General features: G+C 40.0%; 1 long non-coding RNA gene across 1 annotated transcript in view; it reads left to right on the top strand.

The window, feature by feature from the left end:
* LOC121399458 overlaps positions 1 to 5,273 on the top strand; it is a 40,666-nt gene extending 35,393 nt beyond the window's left edge. The window contains exons 2-3 of the long non-coding RNA XR_005965043.1: positions 4,502 to 4,583; positions 4,903 to 5,273. This is a non-coding gene — a long non-coding RNA (uncharacterized LOC121399458). The remainder of the gene's footprint in view (positions 1 to 4,501; positions 4,584 to 4,902) is intronic.
* The last annotated feature ends 11,283 nt before the right edge of the window (positions 5,274 to 16,556 follow it).

The raw sequence follows: 16,556 nt of genomic DNA, 5'->3' as shown, positions 1-16,556 counted from the left end.
TTCTCCGGAAATTCACAAATTTTTCGGCGAAGCAAAACGGGAAAAATTTGCCCATCACTGTTGCAGACCATTTTGAGATCTTGTAGCACATGTAGCTGTTGCTACTGCCGGTGTTCCTGTTCTATTCTTTTGTGGTTAAATGTGAATCAGGAACAATTGCTCAGCTTCAGTGAATTTCTCTGTATAAGGAAATGTGGCAGTAATAAAATGGCAGTCTTTTTTATTGAATCCTCGATTAATGAGGAATGTCTATCCTATGTACAATTATGATGTCACGGACTTGAGAAAGTTTTGATCTGCCGGGAAAAATATATTGGCTTTTATTTGATCCCTAGAGGCTCATGGAACAAAAAGTTCCCATAGTGCTTTCCTGATTTTAAGAAAAAGGAAAAAGTATCATTTTGTACTTTGTGAGTCATTGGATTCCTGTTTCATTACTAAAGAAAGTGTTATAATAAATTGAAAAACATTCTACAGTGAAAAAAAACAGAAAAGAAATATTATGCTGAGTTTAATGTTAATATTACGAAGAGCATTAACAGATTAAAATAATGACCAGGAAAGAATGCATGGAAAAGACATTATAGTATTAATGTCTCATCAGAAGCTACAAATACTGGGCAGCAGAAGACCTCGATTTTTAGTATTAAATGGTCACTATACAATAAAAAATGTAGATCACAATTAGGGCACATTTATCACTGATCAAGGTCTTATTAAAGTATTGCAAGTGCACTCTGAATCGACTTCCCCCTTGATGTGGTGCAATGAAAGGAAAAACATAAAACTCTGTGCTGATAATGCCCAGGTCTAAGGGTGGGCATTCACAGACTGATCAGATAGACTCTCTGACCAACTGGCCCATGGAGAGAATAGATAGCGAGTGTAGAAGGGGCTGTACATGGCTGTCTTTCTACAGTTCCAGTCATTGGGGCAAACAGTCCAAACGATCAAAGCAGCACAAAGTTCACTTCCTCATCTGTCAATGCACCACACACTGACCAACAAACCACATCAGTAAATGAAAATTAAATTTTCAACCATGCCAGATGCCCTGACTGACCAATATCCATAGTACATTGATATTGATCAGGAATGATGAACTGCTATACATGTACCAATCATTATGTATTATGTACTAATCATAAAATATTATTGGTACATGTACCGCCAGCTTAAATCACTTGCCACCATGCTTTCCAAAGAAGCTGTGCTAATACAAATGGTAGTTCTATTATTGATGATCTGATCAGTCAATTATATGAGCTATTGGTAATCAGAACCATGAGCTGTAAGAACAGTGGAAAGTAGAAAGAAATTAGAAAGTGTTTTCAAATAACTTATACTTGTATTTAGCTCATGCATGCTTGAAAGCATGTTTTAAACGAATAAAAAAAAGTAAAAATAAAGAGAAATAAAAACTATACTAATCTAATTTGCAGTGTCTTTGCAAGACACCTCAAAGCCCACATATTATTATTATCATTATTAATTAACATGTATTTATGAAGCACCAACTATTTCCTGCACTGTAAAATAAATAGGTTTTAAACTGTACACTGAACATACAAAATTACAAAGATACTGATATTAGAGTTGAAGAGGGCCCTACCCAAAAGAGCTTGCAATATATGACTTGTGTACTAATACTACAGTATGGCACATGTGGCATTTTGTTCACTCTGGTATTTTGCTCATTTCCTAAACATTGAGTATGGCTAAATCACCATCTTTTTTTTCACAAATGTTTTTATTTGTTTTTCAATACGCATATAAGAAAAAAATTATAAGGAACAGAAGGAAAATAAAATAAGGTAAACAGTCAAGTACAGATTCGAATGTAATAAAGCAAGATAGACAATAGTAATCTAAAGTCTGGTCAAGTGATAAGGAAAGGGGGAAATGGATAGGTATACCCCTAATTGTAGATATTGAAAGTTACTCACGGTGTTATTAACTGTAGACGATAAGACAGAGCATTAAGGTTTATGATCAAGATAGAGCGGTAGTAAAGAGTTAGTTAAGATGATGACTCCTGGGTGGTCCCATAACAGCTGATTGTTGCGGATTTCCCACGGATCTTAGCAGCTGTTTCGCCTCACAGACAAGATCGGTCCCCAGCAGCAGCTCCCGTTCATACCATGTGGTAGTTTGAAAAGTTTGGATAGTGAGTAGTTTTGTAGGTGGAGTGAGGGCGTTAATGTAATTCAACCAAGTGTCAAAAAACCATTCTGTGTTTTTCTCCTTATTTGTTAGGGTTTCAATCCAGTTTCTGGCGCACCAAAGATAGAGGCTGAGGAAGTCGGGGTAGCCAGGTATGTAAGATGGCCTTCCTGGCTGCCGCCGCCAGTCTCTCTGCTAGAGCTTTCTCCGGCTTGGAGATGTGAGGGGTGGATTGCAATTTGCTAAATATAGCCCATGTGGCGTTAACGGTAATCGATTTCCCTGATAGGTTTTCCCAATAGCTGGCGATTTCCTTCCAGAACTGTTGTATAAGAGGGCATGACCATAGACAATGTATCATATCGGCTCTGGGCGCTTCGCACTTCAGGCAGCTATCTGAGTGTGTTGTGCCTATATGAAATGTATTTAGAGGTGTGAGGTAAGCATGGTGTAGCAGTTGCATGGACATTTCCTGGTATGTACTAGCAGGCAAAATTTTCATCATTCGTGTGTGATGCCGAAGAATATCCACGTTTTCAGCCTGTGGGATGATTCATTTCCATTTCGTAAAGGCCATAGTGGTATTATCCGGATCGACAGTTGTTCTAATTTGTTTGTATATATGTGCGGTGGATCTGATAGTATCATGTTTTGGCCATAATGAGTCAATTGGGTTGTTCTTATCTTTGTCCGTTAGTTTGGCCCATCATCGTGTGACGAAATCTAAGAGCTGGAGCAGTGAGAATTGGTGCATCTGCAGGAATGGGTACTTTCGAAGCAAGGCCGAAACGGGTTTGACTGTGTTGGTAGGGGTAATCACGTCTTTAATATTCTGTAAGCCTTCCGTTTGCCAAGCTCTGAAAATCAGGCTGTTTAAGCCCTGAGAAAACGTTTTGTTGTTGAGCCAGGTGAGAGTTATCGCGTTAAAAGGAGATAAGTTTGCTTTTTTCCAAATGGAGTGCCAGGTTTTATATGTGTGGATGAAGAGAGGATTTTCCTGCATGTTTTTGGGGATGTCCGGGAGTGGAGTGTGTAATAGCGAGTTAAGTGATAACCCTTCAGACAGGGCAGTATCTAAAGATATTGTGGTATATATATTCCGGTGGTGGAGCCAGTCACCGACATAGCTAAGAAGGGCAGAGTCATTATATTTCATTATGTTGGGGAGGTTGAGTCCACCGTCATGTTTCTGGTGTTGGAGTGTGGTAAATTTTATTCGTGACAGCAAACAAGAAACGGATCCGCACACACGCTATTATCAGCAGTTGGGGGGACACCCCTCTTTATTATATCACCTCGTGATCAACGTTTCGGGGGGATAAACCTCCCTTCATCAGGTTTATCCCCCCGAAACGTTGATCACGAGGTGATATAATAAAGAGGGGTGTCCCCCCAACTGCTGATAATAGCGTGTGTGCGGATCCGTTTCTTGTTTGCTGTTGCTAAGGGACCTGGCCGGGGTCAACGGAGAAACCAGCACCACCAACGCAGTGAGAGGAAAGGCGAGTGTGCGGTAGGAACATTTATTACAAAATTTTATTCGTGGACGTTTCTTATTCCATATAAAGGTCCTTAAAATGTGTTGAAGTCTTTTGCTGTCAGTCGTGGAGATACGGTAGGGTAGCATCTGTAACTTGTAAAGTAATTTAGTGAATAATGTCATTTTTATAAGATGAATTCGTCCTGAAAAAGTTAGGTTCGTGTGTAACCACTTCCGAGTGTCTTGTTCAATTTGGTCAATAGTGCGTCTAATGTTAGATTTGTATATGTCTTTGTGGTTTTGCGTGAGATGGATTCCCAGGAATTTGATATGGTTTTTGGATTTTTTAAATGGGAATGGATTGGTCCAATCTGACGGAGTGGTATGTTGTAGGCGTAGGGCCTCAGATTTCCCCAAGTTGATTTTGAATCCAGCTATAGTGCAAAATGTATCGATCTTTTGTAAGATTACTGGTAATTCAGTACGAGGTTTATGTAAAAAAAGGAGAATATCATCCGCATACACTATCAGTTTTATCTGTTATGTGCCTACTTGAATGCCTTGAAAGGTGTCATTGTTAAGTAGGTGTTGCAGTAAAGGGTCCAGAGCTAAGTTAAAGAGCAGTGGCGAAAGGCGGCAGCCCTGTCTAGTGCCTCTCCGTATCAGAAATCTATGCGAATTCAGTCCATTCGCCGTGATATGAGTATAGGATTTGGAATATAAAGTTCTAAATGGGTTGAGCATGTGTATGCCAAAATGTTTGAATTTAAGTAGTCTTTTGATGTGAGTGTGCCTTATTCTATCAAAAGCTTTATCAGCGTCTAGATTTATTAATATGCCATGTTTTCTCTTTTCCAGGTTGCATTGATACATAGTAGCTATTGCTGTCCGGAGAGCTTGGACTGGGTATCGTCCTTTAAGGCATCCTACTTGATGATTGGTAAGTATGTGTGGGAGAATGAGCTGTAACCTGTCTGCCATGATTTTAGTTAAAATTTTTAAGTCCTGGTTCAATAGAGAAATGGGTCTATATGAGGATGGGAGAGTGGGGTCTTTGCCCTCTTTTGGGATTAATATGATCTGCGCCTCATTTGCCTCATTCCATAGGGGATGGCCTTGTAGAATGTCATTAAAGAGCGTGGTGAGTAAAGGGGCAAGCTCTGGGAGGAGGATTTTGTAATATTCCGCACTCAGACCGTCAGGGCCTGGGGATTTTCCACTTTTTAGATGTTTTATCGTTGACATAATTTCTCGTTCAGTTACAGGAGCGTCTAGGATCTCCCTATCTTGTACTGAGAGCTTAGAGAGTTGGGCATCTCGCAGGAAAGAAAGACCTTCCTCCGGATGATCCTGGTTTTCTTCGTATAATTGTTTAAAGTAAGATTCAAGTTCCGCTTCAATGGTTTCAGTGTCTCGAGCCCAACCCTCCCCTGTCTTTAGTTTCTTAATGAAATGGGACGTGGTGTTAAGCTTGGTTAATCTAGCTAAAAGCCTGCCTGGTTTGTTTCCCCATCTATAAAACCTGTTATTTGTGTGAGAAATTTTGTATTGTGCACTGTCATGTATTAAAGTGTTAAATAAAGCCTTTGCGTCAGTGTATTTTTTCTTGTCTTCCTCGGAATTTGTACGTTTGAAGGCTTTATAGTGTGTCGTAAGTTCTTTTTGCAAAGATGTACATATACCTGTCTTTGAAGCGCCTTTTCTGTTTTATTAAGTATGCCGTGATATGGCCTCTCAGAACAGGTTTGGAAGCTGCCCACAGTAGGTTATGATCGTCCCAGTGCGGCAAATTATCATCCAGGTAGTTCGTCCAATGTTGCTTAAGGTAAGTTTGGAAATCAGTATTATCAGCCAGATAGGAAGGAAACCACCATTTATGTGATGCCGTTTTGGAAACAACCTGTTTCAAAGTCAAAGTGACTGGGGCGTGGTCAGTAATAGCTATATTGCCTATTGTGGCGTCTAAGATGTTAGAAATTTGGGATTCAGACAAAAAGAAATAATCAAGTCTGGAATGTGTTTGATGTGCCCCAGAATAAAACGTAAAGTCCTTGGTGTCGGGATAGGTGAATCTATATGTATCATGCAATTGTAAAAACTCACAGAATGTATGCAATGGTGTGATCCTTCTGCTCGGGTAGCTGGAGGTGGTATCCGATCTGTCCATGAAGCGATCCCACACTGTATTCATATCTCCACCAATTATCAGATTAGTGGGTCCCCAGGAATCAATCCTTTGCATTAACTCTGAAAAGAAATGTATTTTTTGTCATTTGGAGCATACACATTAACTACAGTATTTCGTGTCTGGCGTTTCAATATCCACAATCAAATAGCGGCCATTTTTATCTTTGTATGTTTTAGTCACGGAGCCATGTAGTGATTTACTCAGTAAAATTACCACACCCCTGGATTTAGTCGTATAGGAAGCTGCTATTTGCTCCTGTATCCAAGAGTCTCTCAAAATTGTCTGGTCAGTAATTTTCCAGTGTGTCTCTTGCAAAAGGGTAATATGAGCTTTTTCCCATTTTAGAAAGTCCAAGACCTTCCGTCTTTTTATCGGGTTGTTTAAGCCGTCTACGTTCCATGAGAGTAATTTAAGGTGTCTGGGCTGAGTATTCAGGTTCACCCATGGTAGCAGTATTAACCAATTCCCCGTTTAGGGGCAAGACGGGTGATCCTGTGTAATTTGGGGGTAGGCAGTCTGTCCCAGGGAGCAGATGCCATCCTGGGGTAACCTTTACGGTAAGTATGGAAGGGGTGCGTGTGGAAATCTATCTTAATCACTTGACAAAGTAAGAACAAAATAACTATATACAGTGAAAAGAAAGGGTATTCTAATTTGGTCGTAATAATCGGTAGGTGCCGAATACAACCTCACTGGTAAGTATAAACATAATAAAGTTGTCATTATAAACGGAAGAGTTCAATTGAGTGGACTAGTATCTTTGCAATAAACAAGTCATATGGTAAAAGAGAAGAGAAAAAGCGTGGAGACATGCAGGAAAACAAGGAAAGGTAGCATCATTTGCATGGTACACACAAAAAAGGAAGAAAAAAAAGAAAACCAGGTAAGAACATTCTCAGATAACAAAAACTGAGCGGTAGGAGGGTCAACAGAGTCACAGAATCTGGTCAAACCATGGAAGAGTGGAGAGATGTGGTCAATGATCCCAGGGTTTAACCAGGCATGGTGACAGTTCACTGACCCGAGGTCATATCCAAATAGCCACTCAGCGGCAAAACGTCGAACCAACTCCCTGAGCAAAAGTCTCCTAAAAGTTAGTGCAAGTGAAGCAACGTCCATGAAGTGGGGGCATCAGCACTCAATTTTGTGATTTAGAGTCAACGTATCTGGATGCTAGTTTGGAGTCAAAGATATGAATCCTACCGGTATCTCTCTCAACTATTTTCAATTTCGTCGGAAACAATAAGGAGAATTTGTATCCTGAGTTGTAGAGCTTTTTACAAACAGGTGCAAACTCTCTGCGTTTAGCCGTTACAGAAGCAGAATAATCCTGGAAGAGTAAGATAATATGTCCGTCATAGTCGAGATTGCGTTTCCTTCTATAGGCTTCTAATAATCTGGTTTTATCAGTGAAATTCAAAAGTTTGAAAATGACTTGTCGTGGACGTTGTGCGTCCTTAGCAGGCGGCGGGCCAATTCTGTGAAATCGTTCCACTTAGTAGGGAAGATGTTGATCTTCAATGCCAAGAGCGGTAGGAAGCCATTCATGTATGAGTTTCTCCAGGTCTTTGGTCTTGACTGATTCGGGGATCCCCACTAGCCTCAAATTGTTTCTTCTATTACGATTTTCCAAGTCTTCGACTTTGTCCGATAGAATAGAGATTTCCTTTTGTTGTAGATCAATAGTAGATTGTGCCGTAGTTAAATTGTCTTCCAGAGTTGATATTCTGTCTTCCGCCTGAGTCAATCTTTGGGATTGATTGGTCATTTGTTGTAGAATTTCGGAGACAGATTCCCTAATGCCAGCCAGTTTCTGGTCCAGCAGAGGGGCGAGGACATGGACCATGTCGTCAATTTGAGAGGTGGTAGGATCATTTTGAATCCCAGTTTCCGTGTCACTTTCGGTCTGAGCGACTTCCTGAGGTTGTTTTTTATCTTTAGGTTTAGTAATTGTCCTGCGCGAAGTCATGGTAGTAGGTTGTCCAAGGTATTTGTCCATCACGTGATGGGGATCCCAGAATATTGTAGTGGAGAGCCTATTCGAGGGAAATGGTGATCAATTGAACATGGTTCCAGTGGTTGTATTACTCAGGGTTGTTACATCATGGTAAAAGTAAGGTACCGTAGCAATAAATCGTATACCATCCCTGTAAGTATCTTGACTCTAGGGAGGAAGTTGGAGGGTGTGCAAGTAGAGAATAATTGATGTCCATCAATTGTCACAGTACAGTAAGGATAAAATTAAGTATGTGGGTGTACACCCTGTCAAACAGCACAAAGAAGCATTGTTAATGCCCACATATGAGAGAAGTTTATGACCACTTTGTTCCTATAGGGCAAGGTGAGTGGTGAAGCAACTAGATTGGCTGTATTTCAAGAAATGTCCTTTTAGCGCCCTCTTGTGGTTATGGTGAAAGTCCCTGTTGCCACTATTGCGCAGTGAAAATAAATTTGCAGCTGCGTCACTGTTCAGTTGCGTAGTGAATGGTGGTTGTGACATAAAAGGGTCCAATATAGGGCTTAAGAGTGGTAGTGGTAATAGCCAGCAAGTCCGTTTCCAACACTTCTGGGTGGATCAAATAAACAGAGCCCACAATAATTAGTACCTGTGACAGACTGCTTCAGAACAAAGTAAAGTGATCGCAACTGATTTGCAGCAGACCATGAAAGTTATGAGCAAGTGTTTGTAGATGTAGGTTATAAAGAGGCACTGCGCGCAGTAGTTATTGCCAGACAGAGGCCTCGTGAAAAATTGGGCCTAGCAACTGAGTCCCGCCACCACACAGATGTCAGCAGATATAATCTGTGTCTGGTGTCTGGATGAGGCCCCCCCAGGAACGGTATACTTAGCTGTTGGTAATGTGTACTGCTCTGGGGTCGGGTCGCTGTCCGCACTGTAGAGAAGCGTGAGCGGTAGGGAGCTGGAGTTATGCAATCCGCGCCCAGCAACTGTATGCGCAATGCACTGGCTTCCGGGGTCGCAAAAGAGGGGAGAGTCGGGAGATCACAGGTCCCAGTTTGCCCCCAGGTATTCTGCTGCGATGTCACCACCTTTGCCTTGTTGTTTCGGTGAGTGCTGGATCGCTATAAACACGGATATAGGCAGGTTATGGCGGAGCTCAGGTAAAATGCGGCCATTAGCTGTGGCACGCCCCCCGGAAGTAAATCACAACTTTGCCTCATTGGTGGATATCCTTCCTTGACTAGCAGGCTGGGCCAGGCCAGGCTGGCTGGGTGCCGCAGGCAACGACTACCCCCTGCGTGCGCGAGTACGCTCACAGATGAGCATGCAAATCAGCAAGATCAGACACACATCTGTTTGGTGTTGGAGAGTGGACCTCGGCTCAGCTGGACTAAGGTATGTGCCTGGCGCCCCCCAAGCTTTGCGTCTGCACAACTTCCTCCAGCTAGCAATTCTGGTCTTTGAGTGGTTAACCTGTATTCCTTGCCTTGCTGTCAAACTAATACAATTGTATTTCCTCAGAGGCTGACACTGCAACCACAAATGTGGCAGACTAAATTGGAGACAAAATTAAGCTCACAGGATGTTAATTATCAAAGATACTTGTCCCATACAGCCTGCAGACATGCACCAAGATCAATCAAAAATAAATGCTGTTATTAAAGTTGTTCACAATGGTGCAGTGGAAAAACGTGAAAAAAGTTTTTCCCAAAAAACTTGCACACTAGTTTGCGTGCATAGTAGCACATCACTATGTGCATTTGCCATCACTATGGATTATGCTAGTTTAGTTACCGTCAAGGTAATGTTTTATCATTGCTGAGAAAAAGGAAATGATTAAAAGAATAATAGGGTTAATGTTATAAAAGGTCCAACCATTTTTTTTTTATGTTTGCTTTTAAACAGCTGACAAGTAAATGCTATCAGATACTATTTATAAGGCCCATTTGTGACTTCAAGCATAGTTGCATTGTGCAAATCTCCCCACATTCAGTTGCACTTAAAACCCCATTCATTAAAGGTATTAAATGCTCTCTTGCATTTCCATTTACTGTAGTACACAGCCACTGCCTTCATCCTGCTTCTTGCTCCAAACTGAGTGCTGCTATGCAGGGGAACCCTGGAGCTAATACAGGCAGGATTCCCTCAATGCCCTCCATCAACAGCTAAGAAAAGAGAAAAATGTAGGTAGGCAGACTTTACTAATTGCTGCAACTCTAATCTGCCATGAACACACTCACAGATTCCATAAGGCACAATGGGCCAGATTCAATTCCATAAAAAAATTTAATTTTATGGTTCATCACATGAAAACTCATGAGAAAGATTCAATTTAAAAAAATACTTTTTTTTCTAATTCAGTTTCAGTTTTTCCCATATACTTTTATAGAGTTTTCATGTTATAAGCCACAAGATAAGTTTTTCTCATTAAAGCATATATGGCTCTACGGGGAAAGTCTGGAATTGAATTAGGAGATAAGCTTCTCTCGTCAAATTGAATCTGGCCCAATATCAGATAGGAGTTGTTACTGGAGAAGCTTCTGGCTTTAGTTTATTATGGAATTCTTTGAATGAATACCTGCATTAACCGTACCAGTTTGACATTTTTGGTTCAAGTACTGTGAAGTCATGTAACTTTAATACTAGCTGGGTCTTGTCTCTTTATTTAGTTTGTGCATCATTCTTTTTTCCTTCCCCTTCCATATAACTTTCCATAGAAAATGTGTTTTGGAATATAATGAAATATAATCAGACACAGAGGTGCTGCTGTCATGAGGCGAGTTGAAAAGGGGTGGCCAAAAGATGATCCTAGATTTTGTGGGTAAGATTTTATCTGATCTTGCAAACCAACACCACGTACCAGAGATTAGTTGGATTCTACAATATCTGATCTATAGTTAAAATGTAAAGTCAGATCAGGTAAAGTTGGATGGTGCAGTTTGTTCATGCATCTACATCCCACATTCAATGTATTTCACTGGAAAACAAAAAGTCGATCAAACAACATAAAATTTGATCTTGTCGGATGAAGACACAGCATGCAGCAATCACATCTGACAGTCGTGTTGTGCCAAATGGGACAAGTTCCATGTACTTTGTATCAGTCCCATTATATTTTTTATCAAATTGACTACATCTGACTTGTCAGATACATTTTGTTGATCTGTCACTAGTGATGAGCGAAATTTTTCTACAGGACACCCATAGACGCCAATGGGAGAAAATTGTGGAGTGTCAAAATAGGTTTGACAATTTTGTTTGAAGGCTATTAGATTTCTTACTTGATAAAACGTGCAACCTATTTGAACCTGCCTGACAGTTTTATAGCAAACAGGCTGTGATTGCTTATTGGTTTGGTGTTCGACCTCTATTCACTTATTCTAATTTCTGTGTGTTTATGTGTAAGCGCCTTTGACTTCTGAATGTCACATACCAGGGAGGCACAGGAAATGGGAGAGGCTGCGGGTAACTTACATAAGGAGGCAGTAAGTACTTTACAGTAGTTAATACAAACAATACATATGTAAAGTGCAGGTAAAGCATAATTGCAGTATAGTTATTCTGTACTATGTTTCTAATAATGTAACATTGACATCTAGTGGTTAGACTATTTTCCACAATTAACTTGCCAGTGATAGAAACCTGTTTTCAAGACCAAATGATATGTTCAAGGAAGCTAGAAGAAAAATATCAGGATCTGTTAGATAGGGGTTTCCAAGCTGCATGTGAGCCACATTCAAATGTAAAAAAAAGTTTGAGAGCAACATAAGCATAAGTTCCTGGGGTGCCAAATAGGTAATGTAAATAGCTATTTGGCAGCCCATATGAGGCCTTGCAGCCTATAGGAGGCTCTGTTTGGCAGTACACATGGTTTTTATGCAAATAAAGCTTTCCTTCAAACCAGGAATAAAAACATAAGCACCTGCTTTGAGGCCACTGGGATCAACATCCAAAGGATTGGAGAGCAACATGTTGCTCACGAGACACTGGTTGGGGATCACTGTGTTAGAGGCTAGAGATCCTTTGGCAAAGAAAACTCTATAAAATCATCAAAATGAAAAGTGAAGTAATAAGAAACATATATCATGAAAATTAGTCTCAGCATCATCAAAAAACAGGGGTCATTTACGATTTCCCCAAGCAGCAATACAAGAATGTGCTCCTTAGTGCTTATTTAGGCAACACTTCTGCCTAAGTGTAATAGCTGCACTGTGCACCTTGTGCCAAAAAAGAAATATTGCTAGGTACATAGTGCTTCTTCAGAGAGGGCCAGACAGCCCTTCCCTTACTGCCTACCATAGGGGGGGGGGGCTGGGCTTAAACCCCCCCCCTGCCTCTCATAAGTATAGTGCTGACAAATGCAATAAATTGTATATTTTTGGAGGCAGCTGCAGGTTTAAGACTAACACATGGGGTGGTTTATCCCCTGTTGTAGAAGTGCCTGAAATTGCCTGTACTTTCTACTACTAATTTCTGTAGGAAATACCTAACCTAAATTGAACAGACAGCCTGAAAACCTACCAGCACAGGACTGAAAACTGCCTGTACTTGTAGTGTCGGGTGCAGATACCTTATGTACCATTACAAAGTGATATGAAACAAAACAGGTATTTTAAAGCTGTGATGTTCTCTTTACTTGTGATTTAACATTTCCATCACCAACACTGACATCAGTAGGCAGAAACCATTTCAAACTTAAACTGTTGTATATTTATAAAAGTGTATAATTTGATTTTGCCTTACAGCTAAACCATTATTTTGATGTGAAATTCTTGTGTAGACAGTGGCACTCAAATGATTCAAAATAAATGAATAAATAAAATAGCTTGAGACTATTACCATTGACTTCTGTATATAACCTTGCCATCTTTTACTAGACAAGTTTTTTTGGACGATTTTTTGTGGTTTTTCTCTTTAACAAATTAATACTGTTCAAGGTTTCAGAAAACACTTATGCAATTATTCTCGATTAATCTGCAGGCTTTCTGATTCCAGAAAAAATCTACTGTAAGCAACAATTTCATACAAATTGAGCATTACACTGCATATTATTTTATTTATTCAAAGGAAACCATGCTTAGGATGCTTGTAGATCTGGCGAGGCTCCAGAGGACATCTGTCATGTTTACATGTGAAAAAAAAACGATAACAAACATACAACATCAATAGTTACAACTTATATCATAAGCATACCTATATAGACTTTTGTCTTCACAGTACATAAAGGTTGTCACTTCACAAAGGGGGGATACTGGCAAGACCTATGTTTATCTTGTGTTATGGGTTCAGTCACTTTATTCTTTCAATCACTTTCATTTTCGATAGTAGAGATTCACAGAAGGAGCTATTCTAGATCTAATGTGTGTTGTAGAATTATGACAATAGTATTCCAGTAATTGGAAAGTAAAACACATATACACTTTTAGGGCAATCGCACACAGGGAGTTTTGTCGTTGTGTGAATCACATCTCACTTGGATGGCAATGGATGCCCATTGACATGTAGAGATAAATTAACTACTTTATACTTTAACTACTCTCTTTATGTATGTAATATGTTGGGCTTTAAATAGATTGTTCATTACTCACATCAATCCAAGTGGAGCTTAAAATCTACGGTGTCTTGCTCAAAAAATGCTAGGTATATTTCATCAGAAGTCAACTAGTAACCTCTCTGTATGATTTTGAAATGTTCCTGGGTGGTTTAAACTTAGAATTCCAGCACTGCAAGGCAACAGTGCTGATCACTGAGCCATTATGCAATGAGTATAAAGTTTATAATATTTAAGATGTTCAACCAACATAATGGGTTCCCCAACCAAACACCCAGGCTGTGCAGGTTCTTCCTTATCATGTCCTGTTCTGATGGTTACCAATGGTTAAATAAATAAATAAAGAACATAGAAAAGGAAGTTGGATCCAAGCAGGATAACTACTTTAGTGCTTTAATAACATGTTTACAAGAACCTTTAATCAAGTGTGATAAAGGGTTCTTGTTAACTCACAAGAGCTAGGGCTGCGCAAATTCATGAAGATCAGAAATTGCGCACAGGTTACCGAACGGTTGCGAAGTTGGGCTATCGATAATACGATAAGCAGTCCGAAGTTACGCTAGCGATGTCTAATTAGCATACGACGTGCAGTTAAAGTACAATGGAGGTGTATGCTGCAGCAACTACATTACACTACACAAGGCCAGGGAAACTTAATAAAATTAAATAGAGGTATTATATTGCCATACACATGTGCCCACTGTATAGTTTAGGTACCAAATGTAAGGGGGAAGGAGGGTACCCCAATCACCCAGTAAAAAGTAAAAAAAGCCAGACTTTTTTTGACAAACTCCTATCTAGTCTATTGCACTTCGACTGATCTAAGCTGGCAAAGTAAAGTCTGTCACAAGAGGTAACGTTCAGCAAAATCCGCAACTCAGTGAATTAGCGTAGTTACGTCCCTTCACCAGAGCGCAACACTGGTGTAAGAGTGCCAAGTACCGCTAGAGTCTGTCTACTTCGCTAGCGAATTTACGATAGGGACCGTTAGTAAATAGGTGAAGTGGCAAAATTACATCATGTTATGTGCCCTAGACCCTCTAACAGCAGAAAGACCCCCCCAAAACAATATATTTTTGTAAAGTACACATTCTGACGAATCGAAAATTGCTAAAAATTAGTTTGTACTCCAAATGATCAAAGTGCAAACGACGCTAAAAAAACAACAATGCAAACAACAATGCAAGCATAAAATCATAAAAATCAAAAACAATTAGGCAAATCAATGAAATTACAAAATAACTGATCCGACAGCGTGGTTAGCAGGTAGGATGCTTGATCCAATAGTCACGTGGTGAAACAACAGTTTTTAGTAGAATAACAAGAAGAAAACTGATAAAATGAAGAACTAAAATTTTTTTTTAAAAAATATATATGTGTGTGCTTGTGTATGCATGTGAGTACAGATGTAAAAAGTGTGTAAATGTGTCTATATGTGTATGTAAGTGAATGTTAGCGTAGTTACGTCCCTTCACCAGAGCGCAACCCTGGTGTAAGAGTGCCAAGTACCGCCAGAGTCTGTCTACTTCGCTAGCGAATTTACGATAGGGACCGTTAGTAAATAGGCGAAGTGGCAAAATTACATCACGCTGGCGTTAGCCACTTCGCCCTTTAGTAAATTTGCCCCAATGTCTTACAAACAATTGTAAAACACCCTAAATATTGATGCCAAGAGTCTAATGAACAGTTTGATGGCCAATATGCATAGATATACCCAAGCAGGTGGACATGTGCGGACCCCAAATAAAAATCTTGCATTGAATTTTCTCGGCTGTCGATTCGCCTTCTGTGGATAAAGCCCTCAGACTAGGTATTATGTGTTCAAGACCCTCTAACAGTACAAAGACACCCCAAAACCATATATTTTTGGCAAATACACATTCTGACGAATCAAAAATGGGTAATTAGGTCTTTCTACTCTACATACTGCAAAGCTACGCTAAAGGCAGCGGTTTTTATGACATTTCTGAAAATTACCTAAAAATATTGCAATTGGCTGCATTTATCTCACCCAATTTCTTACATACAACTGGAAAACACTCTAAATATTGATGCCAAGGGTCTACTGAACAGTTTGATGCCCTATATGCATAGATATACCAAAGCAGCTGGCATGTGTGGACCCCAAATAAAAATTGTGCATATGAATTTTCTCCGCTGTCGATTCACCTTCTGTGAACAAAGCCCCTGGACTGAATGTTATGTGCCCAAGACCCTCTAACAGCAGAAAGACCCCCCCCAAAACAATATATTTTTGTAAAGTACACATTCTGACAAATCGAAAATTGCTAAAAATTAGTTTGTACTCCAAATGATCAAAGTGCATACGACGCTAAAAAAACAACAATGCAAACAACAATGCAAGCATAAAATCATAAAAATCAAAAACAATTAGGCAAATCAATGAAATAACAAAATAACTGATCTGACAGCGTGGTTAGCAGGTAGGATGCTTGATCCAATAGTCACGTTGTGAAACAACAGTTTTTAGTAGAATAACAAGAGGAAAACTGATAAAATGAAGAACTAAAATTTTTTTTTAAATATATATGTGTGTGCTTGTGTATGCATGTGTGTACAGATCTAAAAAGTGTGTAAATGTGTCTATATGTGTATGTAAGTGTGTAAAAGTATGTGAGTGCACAAAAGACATAAAAACAGAAAAGCAAAAAAAAAATTTACTTTTAGTTACATGTGTAGTGTGAGTGTATATACTGTACATGTGAGTATGTAAATGTGTGTAAATCAGAAAATAAATGCCATTCCCATTTCTGTGGCTGGGGGAGTCCTTGAAAGCATTGGAGGGCCCAGCATCGCTCACAGGAAGTGAGTGGGCGGCGCTGGATCGGGTCCCATGAGGTCTGCGACTTTGCTCCATTGTGCCTGCATGTAATTATCTTGAAGTCGGGTCCTGTGACAATCGCGCCGCAGGACAGAGGTGGCAGCCCCCTTGGCTCATTGCCTAGGGGGTTGGGGACACAACAGACTCGCCTGCATGCCGGCAAGAGCTGCCAGTGCAGCGAGGGACCCCTTGAATGGGCAGCACGTAGGTACTCCATGCTTGGCAGTCAGAGAATTTTCCTGCCAGAACGTAGTACCTACATGTGGCTGCGAAAGGGTTAAATATATTGTAATATATGAACAAACAGTCCCTGTTTTGTTTAAAAGGTAAGGCATTTTAGTAGCTGTATGCACAAAATATCTCAATGTC

Source organism: Xenopus laevis, chromosome 1S, assembly GCF_017654675.1.
Source record: "Xenopus laevis strain J_2021 chromosome 1S, Xenopus_laevis_v10.1, whole genome shotgun sequence".
Taxonomy (NCBI): Eukaryota; Metazoa; Chordata; class Amphibia; order Anura; family Pipidae; genus Xenopus; species Xenopus laevis.
This window is presented reverse-complemented; position numbering and strand designations above follow the sequence as displayed.